A 20,072-nucleotide genomic window follows, 5' to 3' on the forward strand; every position below is an offset into this window, starting at 1 on the left:
CCAGACCCCAGCACAGCTGATCCCCAGCACACCTGACCCTGGCCTGGTTGACCCCCTCCACAAACGGACCCCAGCCCAGCTGGACCGCCCCACCACCCCCCCGCCGGCACAGCTGACCCCTGGCATGGCTGACCCCCCGCCACGGCTGACCCCCGCACTGGCATATACGGCACCCCCAGCTTAGTCAACACCACCACCCCCACATCACAACAAGAAGGGCCTCTTTGAGGTCCTCGGGCCCTTTTTCTAAAGAACAACTATTCATCAACATTTTAGTATAAAGTTCTACAATCAGAGTATCAGGTCCTTCTCTCCTAAGCCCTCGGTGACACCAATCCTAAGGATCCTTGGAGAGCACACCCCAGAGGTCTGGAGGCTGAGCTCTGTGCATGCAGGATCCTCTGGCAGGGGAGATGGGGGGCTGAGAGGCGCCACCTTCACGTCTTCTCACCCGATTTTCTCTCCCAGCCCCCTGAGCTGGAATGCACACGCCCACCTGCGGACCCAGCACTACCCAGGTCTGGGACCATCCGAACAGGCAGTCTCAACAGTTTTAGTAATGGCCCCTGGGACTGGGATAAAGTTCTACCGTCCCCAGGCCTAAGGCTGCACGGCCAGGTCACGCTAGGGGTCAGAACCCTGCATGTGGACCCCTGGGTTGGGCCAGCATGGAGGACAAGGTTCCTGCCTCAGTTTCCCTCCCAGCACTTTGTTGCCCCACAGATCAGGAGCCCAGCTCTGATGCCTCTGTCTGCTTTGCTGGGGACCTAACACTGCTTGAGTTTTTCCAGCTACTTCTCTCAAAGTGGAAGCTTGCTTCCTAGACTGTCCAGAGCTTGCTGCTGGGCATTAAATAGTGACCATTCAGTTGGCTTTGCCAGCTGCCCCATCGCTGGGGCCTTTTCCCTTCCCACGAGCCTGCCAACCACCATGGCTATGGCCCCAGTCAGGCTCACACTTGACCTGATCTCCTTTCTTTCCCTTCTCTTTCCGTATTCATTCAGTGGACTGAAAGGTGTGGTCCAGGACAAATGGCCGTTGCCTGACTGAAGGCATAGAGGATCCAAAGTGGGGGGCAGAGGTACAAAGGACCCAGTCCCTCAGGGAGATAGGCACAGCTGCTCAGAGGAGCCAGAGCAGGAAGAAGGGTACTAAGGGCAGCTGGGAAGAGGCTCAACGCCGACACAGACCCAAATATGACACAAACAAGGACTCCGTGGGGGTTAAATGCTCAGGCTCTGATGTCACACTCCCCAGGCTCAGATAACCTCTGTGGCCTTGGGGTAAGCTACGCATTTTCTCTGCGTCTCATCTGAATTTCCTCAACTGAAAAACGGACAAACTGAAACCTGGAAGGGCTGCAATAAGAATCAGGTGAGATAGCACACCGACTGGGCATGGCGCACAGCAGATATTCTAGGAATAGGGGCCATTGTTTTATTGGAAAACATATATCCTGCTTTGGGTATAGGGACATCACCTTCAGGAAGCCCTCTAGGCTTTCTCTCAAGTTTCTGGAGTACTTTTCAGGGAAGAGAGGACAAAGGAGGGTATGCTGGGGAGCAGGATGAGGGATGAGGAGCAGGACAGGACAAAGAAACAGGAACCAGCATGAATTTGCCCCTTCCTGGCCCTATGCTAAATCCTCGATACACTATACTTCAATCTGTCTACCCAGCAGCCCAAAAAGGGCGATATTCTCGTTAATCCAACGAAACAATAACCCAGCCTCAGTCACTGGAGAGTGAACTGCTCCCAAGTGTTTGATGTAGGGGGAAACTAGCTCAGGACTGGCATTCAGCAATAGCTCAAATGCAAGGATTCAGTCTCCTGAGCCTGGAGAGTTCCTGTGTTTCTCTAAGGCTGAGGGGCCGTGAGCATCTGAACACTGCACTGTCTCCCTCCAGAACGGCGGGGTGAGAGGAAAGCTACTTCCAGGTCCAGAGCGGGAGCACGGGCATGTGCCTCTCCAGGGTGAAGCCAAACACTGAGCTCAGACGCAGGTTAATGAGACTTCGCATCTTCAAAGCTCAGCCTATTTACTGGGCTGGGTCACAAGGTAACGGGTGGTGCGGGGGTTCTGGAAGGATCTGCTTGGCTCTGGGTAATGGCTGTTTGTCATGGCAACAGGCACTGCGGAGACTCGGAGCCTGCTCAGATGGGAAGATCTCTCCGGGGACATTTCAGACCTCTGTCTTCTCATTGGGCTGGGGAGGGTTATTCACTGAATGCATCCCAGGGACCAGACAGAAGCCCAGAGCACCCCATCTCCCCTTTTGGTGCCAGCCCATGTCTCCCTGTTTTCTAAGAGATTCCAATCAAGGAACAAGAGATGTGAAGAGGAAAGAAAACACAGCACAGAATCTGCTTGGACCAGCCTGAGAATAGAGCTGTTTTAACACCACTCCACACGGGATTCTTCCACCAAACTGATGGATCCAAATACCAGTCCCAGCCCTCACTAGCCACATAACTTTGGGTAAATTCAGTAAGCTCTCTGTGTCTCCATTTTCTTTTTCTTTTTCTTTTTCTTTTAAGATTTTATTTATTTATTTAACAGAGAGAGATCACAAGTAGGCATAGAGGCAGGCAGAGAGAGAGAGAGCAAGAAGCAGGCTCCCTGCTGAGCAGAGTGCCCGAGGCGGGACTCGATCCCAGGACCCTGAGACCATGACCTGAGCCGAAGGCAGCGGCCTAACCCACTGAGCCACCCAGGTGCCCTGTGTCTCCATTTTCTTATCCCTACCACCAGGTCTCTACCTCACAGGGCTGCTGTAACAATTAATTAGGGTTACACAAAACCCTTAGAGCAGTGCTCCGCACAGGGTAAATGCTAGACATTGAGAAACAGATTCTTCTTCTTCTTTTTAGAGGCAGGGGAGGGATACAGGGAGAGAGAGAATCTTAAGCAGGTTCCACGCTGGGCGTGCGGACACAGGGCGCGATCTCACAACCCTAAGATTATGTCCTGAGCCGAAATCAAGAGTTGGATGCTCAGCTGAGATACCCAGGCACCTCAAAAGAGATGACTTCTTAGCTCCCTCGCAAAAAGCTCCATGGTCCAGAGCACAATTTTCTCCCACTGCCACTGTTGCTGGGGAGCCCCTCCTCACAAGTGTCCTTGGGTCCCGCTCCACTGGCCTAAAAAGGCCTAAGTTTATAGGCCCACAGGGGCCAGCCTCATGCATCCAAAGGAAGAGGTTGGGCCAGGCCACAGGTACAAGGCTAGGAGTCTCTGTTGCCCAGGTGAGAACACAGTCTTGTTACAGGCTGGTCAATCAGCTTGCAGCAGAGCTGGGGGTAGAATTCCAGAACTGGGAGGTACCACCAGGGGACACAGCTTTGGCTCCAGCTCAGCTCTGGGTTCCAGTCTTGATCCTGTCACCAGGCAGGTGTCCTGTGTCCACCTACTTCGTTCCTGTGACTTCCAGTGTCTGCATCTTTAAAGGCAGACCAGCAGCGGTGTTTACCTTTCTCTTGTGGAAATGGAATGAGTTCGTGCCTGTAAAATATTTGGCAAAATTGCTACTTATTATGCAGTCATGACCTCCTCCTGCCCTGTATCAGTCAGTTACAGCTGCGTAACAAAGAGCCTAAAACTCAGTGAGCTTAGAACAGCCGCATGTTTCTTCTGCTTCTAAAGCTGGAGTGTTGGTGGGGCTGGGCGGGGAGCTCTTCTGCTGCATTCAGCTTCGGGTGGGGGAGACACATGGACGATGGGGCTGGGCCCCCCTGAAGGCTCACTCCCTCTCAGGTCCACTGCTCTGCTGGGCCACCGTGGTGGCTCAGGCTCCTTGAGCTTCTCTCTCTCTCCACGGTCTTGCCACATGCTCTTCCCAACGTGGTGTCTTCCATGTAACTAAAACATCTTACCTGGGGGCTCAGGGCTCCATAGGTGCACGCCCCAAAAGAGAGAACTGGGCAGAAGCTGGATGACCTTTTACAACCGAGCCTCAGAAGTCACTTCATCACAGTTCATTGCTGGAGGTGGTCACCAGGGTGGAACACAGGTTTTCCTGCATGATGGAGGTCAATGTTACAGTGTAAGAAGAGCATGAGCTGGGGTGCCTGCTGCTATGGCCATTTCCGCAAACTAGTCTGTCCCGTGCCCCACCCAGCAGGGTGCCTCCCCAGAGGCCTGGACGGAAGCCTGGTGACAAACGTCACTACAGCCTGGGCTCACCAGCAAGCCCAGCTCCTTGTCCAGTCAAAACTGAGAGGGTGCATCTGGGTTTTTTGCTCCACCTTCTTTGGCCCTGGAGGCCCTAGTCAAGCAAGACCTTCTCCAGCCAGAAAGCACCAAGCCCATAGCAGGAAAGTAGCTCTGGGGCCAGCCTCTCTCCCCACTGCCTCACCTCCACCAGAGCAGGGCTAAGCAGAGCCAGGGGAAGGCCTGGGGAAGCCGGGCTCCAGAACCATGTCCGCCTCTGCAGGGGTCCTGGGTCAAGGAGGCTGGAGCCCACCCAGGCAGATTCCCATCCCCATTGTCTTAAAGCTTTTACGATTCTTTGGACTTGTCATTTCTGCCATCGACTCCCCAGCAGTGAGACAAAATCAGCAGATGCCCCAAATGCCCAGCTCCTTCCCTTACCCAGAGGGATGACTGAGGCCCTTTCAAAGCTCTGCTCCACCTGACAAAGCCCTGGGCTGTAGACACTGATCTTTGCTTCCAAAGCCAGAGAGATAGAGACACAGGCATCTGACTGGCAAACTGCCAGGAAAATGGGAAAACGTGCAACAGAGCAAAACCATCATCCACCCACTGTGGGCTCAGGGCTCTGTTCACTTTTCTAGAGTGGCTCTAACCCATAGGTCACCTGGGGTCTCTCTGCCTCTTAAGATCTAGACAACACTGCCTCAGAACCACCTCCCACACCCCAACCCTGCGCCTCCCGCAAAGCATTACAATCCCAAAGCGTTACATGCCCGGGGTCACTCTCCCTCTCATCCTGCCTCCTCTGAATTCCTGTGTTCTGCTCCCAGTCCCCTGGCTGGTTCTGTGTGCTCACGTGACCTTGTCCAACCACGGGCCACAGACCCACCCCGGGCCTTGAGAAGGCAGCAGTTTGCACAGGTGATCTGGAAAGAGGAAGGGCAGATAGATCCGCAAAACAAGCTTAAAATTAACTCTCGGATGGGCCCACTCCCGAAAAGAACCTCAGCCATTCCAACAGCCGACGCCTACCAGGATGTTCGGGATCCTTTTTCATTACCGGCTGCCCTGCCACGTCAGAAAGAACTCCCGCCCTCCTGCGTGGACCCCCACCCTGCTGCGCGGCGCCCCCGCCCTGCTGCGCAGAACTCCCCCCCAGCTTTCTCAGCTCCAGCCACCTAACAGCCACGAGGCCCCGGGCCTGTCCACCATGGCTCGCTTTCCTAACGCACCAGCACGTCCTGTGGTGCCTCCTGCCTCCGGCCCACATTCACTTCCTCACAGCCGGGGGAAGCACGCCACAGGCATCCAGGAGTTGGCCTGGACTGTTTTATAACAATATTTTCTCCATTATGTGGAGCTGGATCTGCCCTAATCCCGCCCCGTTCTCCCATCTGGCCCCACCCACCTGCCCCTCTGGGGTTCCAGATGGGAGAAGGCATCCCTGGCCCAGGTGGGGACAGGACTTGTTGTGAACGGGCCTCTCTAGCACGACACTTGGAAGCATCAGGGGACGACGGGAACATCAGTCACGGCTCTGATTACGTTAGGCCAAATTATTTTACCTGAACAGGTCAGCCTGCAGCTTGCAGGGGCACACGATGAACCACAGAGATCCCAGATGTGTGAGGCCCAACCCTTCACCCCAGGAAGAAGGAAGGGCTCGGTCTGCTAGGACCTCTGCGAGTGAGAAGACCACAGAGCAGTGAACCTCCCAGAACACGCGGGCCTGGCCTGTGGATTCCACATATCTGCTAACGCCTTGCCTTGGCTTGTCCTCTGCAATGTAAAAGCGTCCAACGGGCAGGTCCCCGGAGACAGGGATGGGAAGAGAAAAGGAAGGGCCGCTGGCAAGGGGTCGGGAATAAAAGTTGGTCACCCCAAGCAAATTCGGGCCACACCTGGAGCCCTTCCCACCACCGGGGTCAGGGTGCCTTCTGTTTCATTGGCCTTCCCACGCTCCTCTGTGCCCAGGCCTTCCCCGGGAGCTTTCACCCTTCATTAGCCACCATCTGGCGATGTCACTGAGGCCCTGGAAGGTGGCCAGGAGCTGGCACAGGCTAAGCACAGAGATTTTCTGGCCTATGTGCTGGGCCTGGCTTGGGGGACCTCAGCTCTCTCCTGATTCAACGGTGGGGGAGGTTCTAGCTGCACAGAGAGTGGTCTCCCAAGGCCGACAGATGGGCAGCCCTGGGTGGGGGAAGCCACATGGCAGGGCCATGTTGTGGTTAAATGCAGTTCATTAGGTTTTATCAGTAAGATGCTGCTCCGTTGGCAGGAACACACCTGCCCCCAGCAATAGTGGCCGCTAGGAGCACCGATGGCCCTGGGATGGCTTCTGTGGGAAGGCTGGAGCCATGGGCCTTGCTCTTAGAGCTTGGCACCCTCTCCCAGACCTACCGCTCTCTACTTGGGGGGCCTCAGGGAAGACGTGGGGGCATGTTGGTACGCTGAGCCAGAAGCCAAGGAAGCCCAGCATCCCACTCTCGGGACCAAGATATGGGCAAAGCCAGGCCTCTCCACTGGCAGCCAGCTGTCCCTGGGGCTGGACTCTTAGACCACAGTACGGGCCAGGAAACTCTGTCAAGGCCTACATCTAGGCTTTGTAGGCCAAGAGGCAAAACAGGGTACATTGTGCAGGTACTTGAATAAATACTTAAAACTTAACCACTTAAAAATTTAAAAGCCATTCTTATTTCATAAGCCACACAAAAGCAGGTGGTGGGTCAGATTTGCCAACTCCTGGACTCCAGTCCCCAAGCAAGGAAGCCGGCAGGAGAGGCTGTCTACAGCTTTCCTACAAGGCAAAGCCTTCAAATGTGGGGGCCACAGAAGTCTGGGGGATCACACAGCCCCCACTGCACACCTACCCTACCTGGGGGCTGGACCTGCCCATTGGTACATCAGCCTCTCTCCAGTCCTGGCCTGCCACCAGGCCCTGCTGAGGGCTCTCTCCCCACACAGTTCCCACAGGCCCCCGAGCTGTAGTGTGGCCAACCTGACATGGTCCTTACTTGAAATGCCACCCATGCCTCCCAGACTGCTAGATCGCAAACTGCACTCAGGCTCAGTGCAACCTCCGTAGCCCCCTCCCCTGTACCCCAGTCAGTCCTGAGCTGAGCTCATCTTGCTGACTCTCTCCTTAGATAACTTCTCATCCCAGCAAATTCCTTAGGCCATCAGCGCCCACCTCGCCCCATGCCCACACCCAGCCACGCCTAGCCACATCTGAATCCATTCAGCCTCTATGCTGGATCACCAATGAGGTCACCAGCCTCACCAATGACATTAGATTCCCAACCCTGCCCCATCTTAAAGGGAAAAATGAGCAGAAAGAGACCTAGGTGTAATACCTGGCCACAGGACCTTGGCGTGTCACCTGGCCTCCTGCAGCTCCGCCTTTTCCCATCTGCAAAATCTGGTGAACACTGTGACCGCCTTGGGGGCCCGTAGATCCAAATCTGTACGTGGAAGGGCCCAGCGTAGGGCATCTATGGCCTGCAACATGTGTAGTCCTCAGTAGCTGCTTCTTGGATCTGTAAGGAAAACTGAAGTCCAGAACCAGGATGAGCCAAGGAGATGGTGGTGGAGAAACAGTCATGGGAAAGCAGAGGCGACTGACTGAAGCTGGAGAAGGGGGGAATGACCGTCCCTTCACCTCTCAGGGTGGTGCCCACTAGTCTGCTGCATGCAGTGGGGGAGGGGGACAGGAAACAGGGGGCTGTGGGGCAACTATGTGAGCACCCGTCACAAGGTGAGACATCAGGATGGAGAAATGTATCCAGGGTCCTTACGAACTCCTCTACCCTTGAGGAGGAACAGACACCTTCCCTTGGCTGTACCTGGCCTGGGCTTCATCACTAACTTAGCTTTGCTTGGGACGACTTTGGCTGCAAGAACACCCGAGCAAACCCGGCTCAGACAACAGAGGTTACACCTCAGTTCAGAAGCTGGAGGCAGGAGGTTCTGCAGTGGGTTCATGGCTCTGTGACATCCAGGCTCCCAGTCCATCCTCTGAGCATCCGTTTTGACCTTGGCCTTCAGGATGTAGGGGAGCTGCCGCAGCCATCACTTCCCACAAACAACTGCATCCCAAGACCCAAAGTTGGGGGGCAGGGGCCTTCCCATCTAAATGAAGTCCCCAGGAGACTTCCCTCAAGTCCCATTGGCCAGAACTGGGTCATGTGCCCAGCCTTGACGCAAGACAGGCTGAGTACACGGCACCCGCTGAGCACAGCTGGGGTTCTGCTGGAAGGAAGAGGGAAGGGGTGGATGTTTGGTCAGAAATCAACCGAGCTGCCAGGCCCTGTTGAGACTTCTGTTTTTTTCACATTTGCATTATTTTTAACTGGAGATATTGTACTGTCAAAACAAGTGAGTCACTATGCCCTTCTCACTGAAACCTGGTGGATTATTAATACTTCCATCCAAATTCCTGGGGAGACACAGATGCCTGGATGGGACAAGGCAAGGAGATGTCAGGCTGCCCTTGGAAGGATTTGCTGTCCTCACACCAGGAGCTGGGACGCTGGGTCTGTGGACGGGGGCTGGGCCGGGCACCCATGTGTAGGGCGTTGGTAACTAATTAAAGGCTTTTCTTTGTTCACTGTGTGGCAGGTGCTCTGTCCAGACAGGAGGGAAATCAGCATTAAAATATGAAGGGCAGGGGGGAACCAAATTGAATTGTCCAGATAGTTCATGGTGGCTCCAACAAGGAGGGGATACCCTCAGGCCACTAGGGGTCCCTGAGTTGGGTCAAAAAGCCATGGGAACACCAGAACAGCACCAGGGCACCAATATTCTGACCCGAGGTGAGCCACTTACTCAGCCTCAGTCTTTCCATTTGGAAAAAATCAGCATTTGGTATTAAAGCTCAAGATCCTTGCTGCTCTGGTCCTCTGTGACCGCAAGCCTGAGCCAAGAATGACAAGCAGGACTATTTGAGATTAGAGGCCTGAACCCAGCAGCCCTCTGGGTCCTCATAATTCCCTCCAGACTGGCAGAGATAATGTAGTAGTGATACCGGGGGTGATACTGAAGAGGACGGGGCTGGCCCCTCGCCCACTGAGCTCTTGCTACAGGCCATGTTTAGCTCCCTCGTTTAGCTCCCTCCACAGCTCCACATTAGAGTCACTTTTCTTAACCTCGTGTCACTGAGGCTTGGCAAGGCTCCTGCCCCTATTCACCGACGATGGACGGGACAGAGTTCCTCCAAAATAGGTATGTGAAGCCTTGACCCCCAATGGACTGTAGCTGGAGATGAGGTCTTCAAGGGGATAACTAAGGTTAAATGAAGTCATAAGGGTATAGCCCCAATCCAGTAAGGGCCAAGAGGATGAGGGTCCTTACGAGAAGAGGAGGGGACGTGCACAGAGGAGAGGCCATGTAAAAACATGGCGAGAAGGTGGCCATCTCAGGCCAAGGAGAGGGACCTCAGAAGAATCCAATCCTGCTGACACTTGAACTTCCAGCCGCCAGAACTGGGAAAGAATACATCTCTGGGTTCAAGGCACCCAGTCTGTGCTTTGTTAAGGCCACCCAAGCTGACAAACCCATCCCCCAACAGTAGAGCCAACACGGAGACCAGGCAATCTGACTTCAGAGCCGTGTTCTTTAAAAAAAGTAAGAAGAAGAAGAAGAAAGAAAAGAGGATTTTACTTATTTGAAAGAGAGCACGGAGAGCATACACACGAGTGGGGGGAGGGCCAGACGGAGAAGCAGGCTTCCCACTGAGCAGGGAGCCCAGTGAACACTCCGTCATGAGATCATGATCTCTAACACTGAGATCATGACCGGACTGAAGGCCGACGCCCAGGCGCCCCTCAGAGCCATATCCTTAAGGACCTCATCGTCTACAATTCCTTGATTGGAGAGGAGGGGAGGCGAGCTCCTGACCGCCAGGTCTGTGAGTACAAAGTACACAGATGTCAAATCTCACCCCAGTTCCTCCTTACTCTACTTAACAAAAGCCACTATTTGGGACTCACCAAGACCCAGGTTTTAGGTGGAAATGTCCCCAAGGAGACAGGGGCCAGAGTTCTGTGGGTGGCTAGAATTATCTGGGCAACATGCAGAGCTGGGTGGTACCGAAAATGCCTGTAGGCACCCAAGAAATTTCGGTCAGAGATTTTAAATGATATCAACATCTGCTCCCTAGGAAACAGTGTTGCGTGATGCCCAAATCAAAGAGACCCAGACTTACATCCTGCCTTCCCCAGGGGTGGGACCTTGGGCAAGTCATGTCACCCTCTGAGCCTCAGTTTCCCCATCTGCCACAAGGAGAGAATTATTCTGACTCTGCCGCTGCGGTGTGAAGATAGAGAAGTTAATATGCTTCACAGACAGTCTTCATTCAGTACCACCTAACCCGAGGGACCACCTAAAATCCCGTTAGCTTCATCAAAGCAAAACCCACAGTTACAAATCCCCTGGCAGGCAGCCGCCAGTCCTTTCTGGAAGGAGCTGAATATAAATTATAGATCACAGTCTTTCAGATCTGCTGCTGTTCTGGCTCTCGCCTTACTGTGGGCAGCGGGGGACTGGGCGGGCTCCCTCAAAGTACTATTCATGGCCCAAGGGATCCCTGCTCCCAGCTTTCCTCTCCCAAAGAGCAAGTGCTCCTTGGGCTGGGGAGGCGGGGTGCCCCAGAAGAATTCCCAGAAAGCTGCCCTGCCGTCAGCCTCCAAGACGTGGGGCAGGCCACAGCATGAGCCGCACTGAGCATGCCCACTCCATCCTCTGTCCCCGGGGAAGGGCTCCAGCTGTGGACACCCAGAGGAGGAGCCGAACACAAAGGAATTCCGGATTTAAGATTGTGAGGCTGCAGGAGGCCAGGGTGAAAGCAGGTCTGTCTCTACCAGCAGGGTCCACCGACCTGAGCAGACTGAGGGCAAGGATGATTCTTTGCCCCTTCCTTTGGCCTTGCACCGCCCCCCTCCACGGGCGCACACACCACCCCCCACCCCCAGGGCCGCGTTCCCAAGCTGCGTTGCACCTGGCTTGCTGTCCCTTCCCCGGCCCCTCTCCAGGGAACCCCCAGCCATTACAGGCTGAGCAAGCAGCCCATGGGGAGATGATGTCCAGATCCGCCTATTTCTCTCCGTGGGGCATCTGGGGTCCTGCTTAGCAGAGAGTAGGACCTACAGCCAGCCAGCCAGGATTCTAATCAAACTGTGCCTTTCCAGCCTTGTGACTTTGGACAAGTTCCTCCCTCTCTAAGCTCCGCCGTCTTCATCTGTAGGAACGCAGACACCGATGGCACCCATATCGCTAGGACAGCAGGAATTAAATGAGGTAACACATTTAAAAATGAGTAGTGCAGGGCTGGACAGGGAGTAAGCTTGAAACAGAGGCTAAGCAAGCTGGGGTGCAGGGCTGGGGTGAAACCAGCAGGGAGTGAGGGCACCAATTGCAGGGGCCTGAGAATAAGGGCTCCTTCAGGTTTCTGTCCTAGCACCTGGCTTACCCGGCCGATCGCATGCGTGGGGCGTGTGAGAGAGCCCAGCCCCCAGGCACTGGCCAACGTCTCCATGGGTGTTCTCAGCGGGCAGGCGGGGTGCAGCCTCTCTCGCTTCTCCAGGGCTGTTTGCTCATCACGGTGGCCCCTCTCCACCATGCCCTGCCTGGAGCTTTTTGGGGAGCAAACAAGAGAAAGGAGTGTGTGGGATTTGTACACCACAGGCCCTGGACCACTGGCGAGACGATGCTCACAGGTCAGGATGGTCCTGGTGCAGCCCAGCACTTCTCCCCTGCCCTACCTGCCTCCTGAGCGGAAGGGCTCGGAAGAATTTCAAGTCTCCATTAACCGTGTTCAGTTGCCACTAGATTATCTGACTTCGTACCTCTGTACCTTAGGACGAGAAAGCAAAATTATCTAAAACGGTAGTCACCAACAGAGTAGAGCACTCTGTAGCAAGACCCCTTCGTCTGGTCTCCACTTGGATTTTTTCAACCAAACCCACCAATCACCAACCACCACCAATGAATTAAATTGCGAGGAAAATTAGGGAAATAGCTCAGATTTTAATCAGTATTCCTGTCCCTAATCTGCAGTGTTCATTATCTTGGTTACAAGCTAGCAAATTAATTATGAACTAGTGAAGTTAAAGGAGGTCATTTGTTAAGGAAAACTGATTACATATTGTTAGCTCTGGGGATTAAATGGAAAACCGCTGTCATGAAAACAGCTTTAAGAATTAGACGTGATATTTGATTTGTGAGGTTGTGCAGCTGGAAGGGTGACACAGGGGCCTGTGGGGGGCCTGCAGGGATTGGACAGCAGGCCACCTGCACCCCTCCTCTGGGCTCAGGTCCTACGGAGATCGGCCCATGTTATGGGAAGCCGCTTACCTGTGTATCCTGCTCCAGGTGAGAAGGTACTAACACTAGAATAGGTTTCTTTCTTTGAGGGGTGTGTGTATGCACGTGCAAGCGTGTGCAAACTCAGCGTCTTCTCAGTGGGCAGTTCCAGGGCAGTGGGATGGAGACTGCTCTGCTCGCTGGGGAACAGAGTGAGAGTCATTAGCGGCTCTGCCCTTTACGTGGGTTTCCAGATGCTACCTTGGAAGCAGCAGAAGTGCTGCACCGGAAGGCAGAAAGCTCGGGCTTGTTCAGGAGGTGCATGTCAGTCAGGGCAGCCAAACCTAATGGCCAAATAATGGACTTTCCCTGCTGACCCATCTGCAAGACATGCCTGCTGAGCAGGAAGAAGGAACAGAATGAGCTCGCTGGTGTGAAAATTCATTCAAGGCCTTGACTGCCGCGCTAAGTGAGGCAGAAATTGCTAGGTGCCCACCAAACTTCATTCTCCTGTTCTTCCTTAGAAACAGAACTCTTGTTTAAGTCCAGGTGACCATGCACCCAGCTCGAAAAACCACATTTCCCAGAGTCCCCTGCACCCAAGTAGTGAAATTCTGGTCAATGAAATGTGAGCAGAGGTTACTGGGTACGATATCTTGGAGAATAGAAAGCTGGGATGCACGTTTTTGCTCTTCTCTCTTCCTCTTTTCCTTGCCTGGAATGCAGGTGTGATGGCTGGAGCTCCAACAATCCTTTTGAAGCAGAGGCAAACTTAGGGATGAAAGCTACTAACAATCGTGGAGCAAGAAGGCAGAAGGAGTCTGGGTCTCTGATTACTCTGGGACAGCACACCAGCCCTGGAACGCCTGCCTCTGGACTTCTGTGTGAGAGAGGAAAACAAAACAAAACAGAACACCTCAGGGAGTATGTCTGTGCTAGGGTTTTTATTGGGGGGTGTGAGGAGGCTGTCTCTTTGTCTCTAACTCACACAATAAGGACTACGGACATTTTGGCCTTTGCAATGGGGACCCCAAAAGTTTGATTCTCTCAGTTTGTCAGGCTGGAAGAAGAAACAATATTCATGAGGGGGAACCACCTGTGGAACAGGGGACAAGGGAGGACTCTGGTCATAGTGACTCCCCTCACACCACACACACACACACACACACACACACACACACACACACACGCTAAGCACACTCCCTCTGCTCTCCTCTCACTGGTTCAGAATATTCCAGCTCCTCTGAGGTTCAAGCCCATTTTGCCCATGTGTTCAGGTCAACGGGGCCAATGCAGCCTGAGTGTGTGTTGGGCTGCCATGGTCCTTGCTTCCAGAACCTCATCCACACCCCGCTCTGCTTGGCAGCCCTCTCTCTGGGGCCACTGAGTAGGGAGGTAGCCTCCTTCTAAGTCCTAGAAATCTGTCCATCTGCCTCGTAGAGAGGCCCGGAATGGCTACTGTCAAGAGTCGCCTGCACCCACCATGGTAATAGAAGGCGGAAGCCATCCAGTCTTCCTCTCTCAGGGCAGCTGAGGCCCTGAAGGTGGCCTCACTCCTCCATGTCACGTCCAAGAGGAAAACAAAGACTAGGAGAGGCAGGGATGCGTGTGCCTGACATCTAGCCGGACAGATACAGACACCAACATGGGCTCCCCCTGCCCCTCTTCTCTGGCTGCCCATCCTGGGTTGGGAGGACAGAAGCCTTCAGTCATGTGGCCATTAATTAAGGCCTGGGGGGGACCTAAACCCAAGCTGAGCCAAATCATACTTCTGTAGAGTCCGCAGAAAGTGTTAACTTAGCCATACCCTGAAACAGTGCTGTGCATGTGAGGTAAATGTACGTCACATATGGAATTTTAACTTTCCCAGGAGCCACACAAAAGAATAAGGAAACACATAAAATTCACTTTAATAATACTTTATCTGATTCAATATATCAGGAGATTATGATTTCAACCGGTTAGCCATCCTAGAAAATCAGCAATGAGGTGTTTTACATTGCCTTTTTCCTATCAAGTCTTTGAAATCTGGTGTGAATGGCTACCCTGTGGAATGGCACACTTCTAGAAGTTTCGTGGGAAAACTTCATGCCCCTTGTGGACATGAGCCCCTTGTGGACAAATACCAGCCAGGTCTGAGAATGCCTTTTGACCTGCATCCCCGATACCATGTGGTATCACCAATTTTTTTAAAAAATTGTCCATTGGAGTTTTTAACAAAGTGCCTTTGTTTTAGTTTGCCTTTCCCTGACCATGCAAGATACAGCCAAGTACATTTTTAAAGGTTGATGGCCAGTTACAGTGGTCATCTCTGAATTGTCTTCCATCCTTTGCCCATTTTTTAAATTGGGTACTTTAACTTCTTCTCATTGAATAGTTTGAATATTAACTCTTTGTGAGGTATAAAGAAAAAGTTTTCTCTGGTCTGTGATGGCGTTTCCCTCCATTCAGTGTGCCTTTTGTCGATCTGAAGGGCTTTTTTTTTTTATGTTGTCAAGAGTGTCCATCTTTTCTGGGTTTGGTGACTTGGTGAGGAAGGCTGACACTCCCCAAGATGACAAAAATATTCTCCTATATATTCCGCAAATATTCTATCTTAGTTTCTTTTTGTTTGTTTAGCTCTTTGCTCCATCTGGAGTTTATTTTTGCCCAGTCCTGTTCCTAGCACAGCTCACAAAATGTCAGCCCCTGGTGCTTGCTCGGCGAGGGTGGGGCTCCCTGGGAAGGTGAGAAACGCAGACTGCCGCTGGAAAACGGCCCTCGTGTGACAGGAGGCCTGAAAAGTGGCAAGGCTGGAGGCTGGCGGCTCAGGCCTTGAGGGCTTTGGGCCTCTCAGCAACCCCAAAGCCACCAGCAACGACTCCCAGACAAGCTTTTTCACCACCGAGGACCTCAGTTTATCCTCTACCAAATGAGGCTAGAAATGCCCCCTAGCATCTGGGCTGCAGGGACAAAACAGACTCCCTGTGGCTTCATTTCCTCGTTTCTAAAGAGGATAAGACTGTCCCTCCTCGGTTCCTCAAAACTTAAAAATAGAAGTACCCTACAACCCAGCCATCGCCCTACAGGGTATTTACCCAAAGAATAAAAAAGCACTAATTCAGAGGGATACATGCACCCCTATGTTTATAGCAGCTCTATCTACCATAGCCAAATCATGGAGACAGCCCAAGTGTCCATCGGCGGATGAACGGATAAAACAGGTGTGGAGTATATATACAATGGAACATTACTCTGCCATAAAAAGAATGAAATCTTGCCATTGGCGGCAACAGGGACGGAGCTAGAGAATGGTACTGTAAGTGAAACAAGTCCGTCAGAGAAAGGCAAACACCGTAGGATTTCACTCGTATGTGGAGTTTAAGGAAAAAAACAAAATGAGCTAAGGGAAAAGGAAAAAGAGAAAAACCAAGAAACAGACTCTTAACTATAGAGAACAAACAGATGGTGACCAGAGGAGAGGTGGGTAGGAGTACAGGGAAATAGGCGATGGGGATTAAGGAGGGAACTTGTGATGAACACCAAGTAATTAAAATTTTTAAAAAATTAAAAAATAAGAAGGATGCCCCCCCTCCCCCTGTGAGGTAGGTGTACTGAAGTGAAATTAGCTACCACTCTGGCTTACAATAATAGCTTACCTCCCTCGGGTCAGTGAGCTGACAAGGCTCTGCTGGGTGGTTCGCAGTGGGAGTCTCCTGTCCTTACAGTCAGCTAGAGCCATCAGCTAGAGCCACGGCCACCTCGAGGCCTGAGCCGGGTGTCTGAAGTGGCTCAGTCACATGGCTGACAGTGGATGAGACTGCAAGCAGGGGTAGGGACCCCTTTAGACAGGCGATCATGGAGGGCTTCTCTGAGGAGGTGACATTTTTGCTGAGGCCTGAATGGGAAAGAGATAGCGATCCAGATGCCTGGGAGAAGTCTGTCACCTGCTCCACAGCAATTATGAAGGCTAGGATTCCAGAAGGAGCTCTATTTTGGAAGCTCTCCCATGGGCAGGTGAACCCACCTGGCCAACGAACAAGGCAGCTGACACTCTCCGCTTGGGGAGTGAGTTCTCCAGAAGAAAGAGAACACCCAGGGAAGAGGGGGCCAGGCAGGAAGCCCGCCTAGCACAAGGCTGAGGAACAGGAGATTGCGGCCAGGATCCTCCTTCGTCTGGAAAACCGCCTCACTTGCTTAGTCAGGGCCTTCGTACTGAATTAGGACATTTCCCCATTCTTCAAGTGTCATAACTGCCACCAGCGACAAGGCAGTGACAGCATACGCCAGCAGAAATAGCATGACCAGAGACAGAATGCGAGATAACAAGCCCCCTTTGATGGAGCCCGCCCAGCAGGAGCCCCAAACACCCCTCACTCTGTTCCTTTCTCTTTGACATGAGCAGCTGCACTAATGTGAGTTTACTCATCAGATTAAAAATAATTTGCTAAATATCACAGTGGAGTTATTTCTTCATTTCTTCAGCGACGGTAATAAGATGCGGGGTTGGGTTAATGACAAGGTGCATCTAGATGACAAAATCAGGGATTTGAAGCAAAATGCCAGATAAATCAGACACGTATTCATAGTTGAATTAGGTGGTTTTCTAGCCCGGATTCGTTAGTTACTTGAACTCCCCCAATTTAAATGCTAACTGCATCTGGAAACACCCTTGGAGACACACCCAGACATAATGTTGAGCTAAATATCTGGGCACCCCCTGACCCCATCAACTTGACCTTTGATGGATAAAATTAACCATTTCACCTGGCCCCTAGAGTAACTCACTGTACTGAAACACTTTCAGGTGGGTCTCATGATCACCCCATTGTCTAGATCAAGAACGGGCTTGCCAGAAGCCTCACAGCTAAGACCGTGCCTTCCTGATCTGAAGCAGGGTCACCGTGACTGCACAGAGTGCTGTTCACTTTCCTCGGGCACCTGGCTGCAGTATGGCTCGTGACCTCTGGGTAGAAAGAGGAGTTTGGGACCCCCATGCCTGGAGAGGGGCTGCAGAGTCTCCTGGCTAGAAGAGAAGTTCTGCTTGTGTCTGGAGCTCTCTGTCTATACAAAGCGCATGCTTGCCTGGGAAGGGGAGGCTGGTCTAGAACTTTGTTAAGCATCTCCCAGTTCTGTTTTTGTTTTTTTAAGATGGATTTATTTATTTGAGAGAGACAGAGTGCTCAAGGGGGAGGGGCAAAGGGAGAGGGAGTCCCAAGCGCACTCTGAGCTAAGCACAGAGCCCAGTGGGGGGCTCAATCTCATGACCCTGCGATCAACACCTGAGCTGAAACAAAGTCAGGTACTTAACTGTGTGAGCCACCCAAGCGCTCCCCTCTGAGCTCTTTGGACCTTAGGGTGCCACATTCTTCCTGGGAGCAAACTATGCGAATTGCCTGGTATTGGCTTCAGAGGAAATAAACAAGAAATAAATGGCTTCTTAACAGCCTGGCCTCTCCTCCCCTGTGGTTTTAGTCCTATAGGACCATCTGCTCAAAAGGCCCTGTCCTACTGAGAAGGAATCCAGAGGCTTTTCCAGACGTTTTCTCCTTGAAATGCAAAGACGAAGCCTCAGAAGGAAAATGCATGGCAGCCTGGGAAGCTGTGTGATGGCCTGCTCTGGCCGTGGTCAGCCGGGGGACCGGGGAGTGGACAGGCAATAGTGCACTGCCCCTCTGCCCCGCCACCCTTCCCCACCCCAGGGAAGGCACCAGGGCCTGTAGCCCCTCTCCACGACCCTCTGCTCCTCTCCTGCCCTCCCTTCCCAAAGGCCTTCCTGGCTCCTTCTCCGAGATCAGTCCACTGGCCTCTGCACCTGGCAGGTAGACAAAGGCAGAGTGAGTCACCCTTCCTGCAAAACTGGGGTCTAGATGAACTCTCAGAGGTCAGGTGGGTATCGAGACAGAAGACGCAGCCCAGCCAAAGAATAGGAAGCAGTTTTACTTGCAACAAGTAAGGAGAACACCAACCATGTTTCCCATAGGGCGTCTCCTCGAACAATAACACGGGGACGGTTGAAGCTAAGCATGCGTACATGTTCCCGAAGGGCCTGCACAATGGGGAATACAGCGTGGAACTGGGGCAAAAGTCATCTGCAGGTGACTGAGCCCAGGTCAAAGTCATGAGGGCTGGCAAGGGGCAGTCATCCTCAATTCTTTGGCTCTAATTGGTCTCATACCCTAGTGCTCAAACGAGTTTAGATCCTACGAAGATAGCTTGAGGATGTCAATCTTCACTTTTGAATCAGCCCAGGAACTTTTGCACTGGTTCATTGTCTTTGATATGATTAGGCCACCTGCTGGCCTGCTAGGGGCTGTTTGTTCCTACCAAGAAAGCTCTGTCTTTGCCCAGGAACCCCTGTGTCTTTCTGCTTACAAACCGGCTTCTCCAGGAGCCATGTCCAGGGTGGACTGCTACCAGCGCGAGAACCGCCACTGGAATAGAGGTGAAGACCTACAGTTGCACGCCGGTGTCTGGCCGTGCCACCTCGTAGTTCACTCAGTCTGTGCAACCAGGGAACCAGGACTGGGCCGGGGGATCAAGGACCCGGAACTATTTTCTAACTTAATGTGTCTCAAACTGTAATGCATTACAGAAGGTCACCTGAGATCTTGCTAACGACCCATAGGTTCTGATGCAGCAGGTAGGATGGGGCCAAGCTCCCCCCGCACAGCTAACAAGCTCCTGGAGATGCGGAGGACTCGGGCTCCCAGCCCCCACTTTGAGTAGTGAGGAGGCTCTGACCCGGTCTACTGTGCTCCCAGTGTGTGCTGTGGCGTGAAGAGGAGACAGCCCAGACGCATATGGAAACAGTATCAAATAATGAACATCCGAGAGCCTGGGTGTCAAATGAGTAGTTATTTCACATGTCTGAGCCTTGGTTTCCTGAGCTATAAAATGAAAATAAATTCTTTTTTTTTTTTTTTTTAGATTTATTTATGTATTTGAGAGAGTGTGCAAGCGGGGGATGGGAGGAGCAGAGGGTAAGAGAGAGAGAGAATCTTTTTTTTTTTTTTAAAGATTTTATTTATTTATTTGACAGACAAGAGATCACAAGTAGGCAGAGAGAGAGGAAGGGAAGCAGGCTACCCACCGAGCAGGGAGCCTGATGCAGGGCTCGATCCCAGGACCCTGGGATCATGACCTGAGCCAAAGGCAGAGGCTTAACCCACTGAGCCACCCAGGCGCCCCGAGAGAGAGAATCTTAATCAGACTCCATGCCTAGTGCAAAGGCCAAAGCAGGGCTCAATTTCATGACCTGGAGATCATGATCTGAGCTGAAATCAAGAGTCGGACTGCTCAACCCACTGACCCCATCCAGGCGCCCCAAAAATAAATTCTTCATCGCGGTTTCTGAGGAATGAATGGACTATAATTTATAAGGTCTGAGTTACTGCTTATATCTGAGATCAACACATTAGCTTACAGATCACATTCAACCAAGACGGAGTAATGGTTGTCAACACCACTGGACTTCAAGGAATGATAGACAATGATCCTGAGACACAGGGAATAAATACGATAAGACCTACGATTGCCTCGTTTGCTGCCTTCAGAAAATTTCCAAACAAGGTGCAGGGAAGGGAAACTCAAGAGGAGCTCCACAGACTCCCTGAATTGAAGAAAAAAAGCTAAGGGTTTA

The 20,072-nt window shown here is 52.4% G+C and overlaps 1 long non-coding RNA gene across 2 annotated transcripts in view; it reads right to left on the reverse strand.

The window, feature by feature from the left end:
• Positions 1–3,548: 3,548 nt before the first annotated feature.
• LOC116572716 overlaps positions 3,549–20,072 on the reverse strand; it is a 154,746-nt gene continuing 138,222 nt past the window's right edge. Inside the window, exons 4-7 of one of the 2 annotated variants that reach the window (XR_004278493.1) lie at positions 16,090–16,328; positions 12,503–13,331; positions 7,507–7,701; positions 3,549–4,016 (exon numbers count right to left, since the gene is read on the reverse strand). This is a non-coding gene — a long non-coding RNA (uncharacterized LOC116572716). The remainder of the gene's footprint in view (positions 4,017–7,506; positions 7,702–12,502; positions 13,332–16,089; positions 16,329–20,072) is intronic. The other variant, XR_004278492.1, reaches the window with a different exon arrangement.

Source organism: Mustela erminea, chromosome 14 (genome assembly GCF_009829155.1).
Source record: "Mustela erminea isolate mMusErm1 chromosome 14, mMusErm1.Pri, whole genome shotgun sequence".
Lineage (NCBI taxonomy): Eukaryota > Metazoa > Chordata > Mammalia > Carnivora > Mustelidae > Mustela > Mustela erminea.